Here is a 4,653-nt window from a genome sequence, read left to right as displayed (position 1 = left end):
CAACACAAAAAGACCTGGACGTCCACGGAAGACAACAGTGGTGGATGATCACAGAATCATTTCCATGGTGAAGAGAAACCCCTTCACAACAGCCAACCAAGTGAACAGCACTCTCCAGGGGGTCAGCATATCGATATCCAAGTCTACCATAAAGAGAAGACTGCATGAAAGTAAATCCAGAGGGTGCACTGCAAGGTGCAAGCCACTCATAAGCCTCAAGAATAGAAAGGCTAGATTGGACTTTGCTAAAGAACATCTAAAAAAGCCAGCACAGTTCTGGAAAAACATTCTTTGGACAGATGAAACCAAGATCAACCTCTACCAGAATGATGGCAAGAAAAAAGTATGGAGAAGGCGTGGAACAGCTCATCATCCAAAGCATAGCACATCATCTGTAAAACATGGTGGAGGGAGGCAGTGTGATGGCTTGGGCATGCATGGCTGCCAGTGGCACTGGGACACTCGTGTTTATTGATGATGTGACACAGGACAGAAGCAGCCGAATGAATTCTGAGGTGTTCAGAGACATACTGTCTGCTCAAATCCAGCTAAATACAGCAGACAAATTGATTTATGATACAGATGGAAAATGAGCCAAAGCATACAGCCAAAGCAACCCAGGAGTTTATTAAAGCAAAGAAGTAGAAAATTCTTGAGTGGCCAAGTCAGTCACCTGATCTTAACCCAACTGAGCAGGCAGTTCACTTGTTGAAGACTAAACTTCAGACAGAAAGGCCCACAAACAAACAGCAACTGAAAGTAAAGGCCTGGCAGAGCATTAAAAAGGAGGAAACCCAACATCTGGTGATGTCCAGGAGTTCAAGACTTCAGGCTGTCATTGCCAGCAAAGGGTTTTCAACCAAGTATTAGAAATGAACATTTCATTTCCAGTTATTTAATTTGTCCAATTACTTTTGAGCCCCTGAAATGAAGGGATTGTGTTATAAAAATGCTTTAGTTGCCTCACATTTTTATGCAATCGTTTTGTTCACCCCACTGAATTAAAGCTGAAAGATTCATTGTGGTAATGTACAGAATCAAAATGAGAAAAAAGTGGTCTCTGTCCAAATATTTATGGACCTAACTGTATCTTAATGCAATAACTAAGGCACGTCCAGCTCCTGCCCACTAGGGGTCACTTGATCTCCTTTTAGCTCTGAGCGCGTCACTTCCTGCTTGGTGATGTTCAGTTTCTTATTTCCCAGCCTGATGATTTCTCCACTACACTGACATCTTTTATAAGTTGCTTTGGATAAAAGTAGAGGTGCCACCAGGAGGTCTGGCATGATGATGCAGCCTTCTCACTTACATTGGCATTCATATTGTTTCTACCAGTGCTCTCAGGAGGGGATAAAGACCTAAAGTCACCTTTGCTGATGTCATCTTCAAGAATGGTGTTGGATGTGGTGGGCCAAAGCAGAAAGTGACCTTGTATGAGGTTCAATGCTAATCACGTCCGTCCATCGGGGTTGTGGGCATCAGGTGCTTGTCTTGTCAGCACAGGACACAAGACGGGAGCAAACCCAGAATTGGGCAAATACTAAAAGTAACTGTGAAATGAAACTCCACCAGAATGAACACCCACTGCCCCCTAGAGGAGATCTGGCTACTCAACACATGAATTCCACTCAGGACCAGACTAAACGAGGCTCATGGGGTTCACGAGTACCTCAAACATGGCGGCTTCACCTCAGAGTTAGGGCTGACAGGTACACAAACTGCCATGTTTATTGTAACGTGTCTCATTCCGTCAGCTGGTAGTGTAACACGTCACAGTTGATATTCTTGTAGTCACGTGAGGTGTGGATTTCACTAGAATTTCACAATTTGCTTCTGATCTAATAAAATGTAAAGGCAGTGAGTATCTTGAAGGGCAGACATGTGATGCCATCCCACCTAACGCTTAAGGAGGTGCCCGGAGCTCCCAGTCTGATCTGCACTACACATGAACAATGTTCTCACGCAGGCCCAGACCATGTTGAAAATTTATGACGTTGTAGTTGCCAGTTTGGGGGGGTCTCATGACCAGTGGAGATATTTCTGAGTCTGTTATTTGAGAAGAAAATGCTTCAGGTGTGACTCCTGACTTTGAGCCGTTTTTCTTGAAATTGTGCGCCATTTTATAAAGACTAAAAGTGTCGATTTGCATTTCCACACCCCTTTAGCCTATCAAACCGCCTCTTCTTGTTTCCAGCCTATGACAGTCAAATGTCACACACCCGCCTTCATTAACAGTTTAAAACCTGCCAGTTTCACAGATCGCTGCAGCTCATTGGACCAACGGCCTGTCAATCACAGCTACTGCTACCCAGTGTAAGAGAGTGGACGCTGGATGGCAGGCAGACGCTCTGTACACCAACTAAAACACTGCGAAGTTGTTTACGTTTCTTCTTCTTTTTTGTTTTAGTGCCCAAAGCACCTCCACCACAATAAACAGCCAATAAACCAATAATACTACAATCAGTCACAATTATAAACACGATTCTCTCCTCCACTCCTCCCAGCAAGCTCTGCTCTCGCTTTATATGGTCCTCGACCCGGAAGTGCTTCTCCTCTTCCGTTCACATGACTTGCTAGCACTTCCGGGTCAGATGGAGAACTCAATTCTTTAATCAGCCTGGAAGTACTTTGGGGCTGCAAGGGAAGTATGGCTCCCCAGGTTCTTTCACAGCTCCCCCTGGCAGCACCCAACAGGGCACTCCAAGTCCCAGAATGCACTGCGGGAATCCGGGGCACTGCTGCACTCCAGGGGAGCTGCCATCTAGCGTTTTCGGGGAGGCATTGTCCTGAAAGAGCTGCCTTCCATCTCACGGGTGTCCCAGCAGGTTTGAGCTGCCAGCCGTCCGCCACACCAGTTATTGGTCAAATTGGGCAGTCCAGTGGGAAATGAACCAATTAAAATTACGGCTGATTAAACAACCTGTCCAAAAAAGTCAAACACAAGTGGGGGTCCAGAAGATGATTGCAATCCGGTGGGATAACTGCAGCACAGAAACTCGGCTACTGCTGGACCAGCTTTTGTAAGCATGTGGGAGAAGACTTTTATTTTATTCTTTTATTCTATTTAATGCTTTGTATTATTTGTATCCAATGTTATTTATACCCTGCCGTCCTTTCTGAGATTCTGTGAGGCGGCTTGAGCATTGGAAAGGTGCTATAGAAATAAAATGTATTATTATTATTATAAAAAAAGTTAAAATAGAAAACAAGAATGTATTAGAATGGCTCCTGACTTGTTCTTTAAGACGATGCGGAGGTTAAAGTCACCGTCTTGTTTGACTGCAGCGTTTGTAACAAACTGTTAAACCATCAGCTCCGGCTTTAAAGGATGAGTCCAGTGTGAACACAGCGGATTGTTCTTTACCAGGATGTTTGTAATCCTGTTCGGTTTAGTGCTGTTTCTGAGAATGAAGACTTCCACGCTGAACACGAAGGAAAGTAAGAGACGCGACGTCTCAGTGACACACCTGGGGCCTCATTTATAAAACTGTTTGTGGATTTGAACGCCAAACAAAACACTGGGAACATACATACAGTGAAAAAAATCAGATTTCCAAAACCTGGCGTACGCGCATTTCTATTAAATGTAACGTTTTGTCACACACGTGCAATTAGGAGACAACTTCAGGGCTTGGCTGATTGTAACTGCACTCCAAACCAGTGGTTGGCGCCATCACTTAATACCCAAAGGAAGGATGATTGGCAGACTTCTGGTTTCCAGTCACCTGAACCCACCTCCTCCAATTCCCAGCCTTAAATCCAGCGACTCTGCCACCCTGAGACAGTCCAGCTGAAGACGATTGCTGCGTTTATTGTCGGTTTTGTACTTTGCTTTATACGCAGATAACTTTGCTGCCCCAAACCTTCTTGGAATCTCGTTTAACTCTTACAGTTTATAAATCCTAATCACCTTGTAAATGTGCATACGTGTCCTGAAACAACCATGTATGGAACGTGCTAATTAAACTCATGCATATGCAATCATGATGCTGCAGAACGCCATTGACTGTTAGAGCAGCCCCACCCAGCGCCCCACCACCTACACTCAAGAGTATCTGGCTGTGCTCCACAGCTGAGAGTGCAGATCATGTGTGCCACTATAGTGCCTCTCCTCTGAGTGGGTAGCCATTGTCACCTGGCACATGTAATGACACGGCTGCTGTGACAATGACTAGTTCAGGCCATGTGAAACACTGAGGGTTCAGCCAGTGACCCTACCAACAACCCATCAGGCCACCGAGTCGTGATGTTTGTCACTCTCGTCTTGTCATCAAGGATGACTTGTGCATTAACGGAATGTCAATGCTTACGGTTAACAAACAAAGCTTCATTCTTGTCTGGTGCTCTTGTTGGATTACAAGTACAATTTACAATACCATTTATTTTAATATAGCACAAAATCACAAAAGGAGGGCCGCAATGGGCTTTAACAGGCCCTGCCTCTTGACAGCCCCCCAGCCTTGACTCTCTAAGAAGACAAGAAAACCCATGTAGGGAAAAAATGGAAGAAACCTCAGGAAAGGCAATTCAAAGAGAGACCCCTTTCCGGGTAGGTTGGGCGTGCAGTGGGTGTCAAAAAGAAAAGGGGGGTCAATAAAATAGAATAGACAGAAGAGAACACAAGTCATCCTCAATACAATAGAAATATTACAA

Source organism: Erpetoichthys calabaricus, chromosome 3 (assembly GCF_900747795.2).
Source record: "Erpetoichthys calabaricus chromosome 3, fErpCal1.3, whole genome shotgun sequence".
NCBI lineage: Eukaryota > Metazoa > Chordata > Cladistia > Polypteriformes > Polypteridae > Erpetoichthys > Erpetoichthys calabaricus.
Note: the sequence above shows the minus strand (reverse complement) of the source record.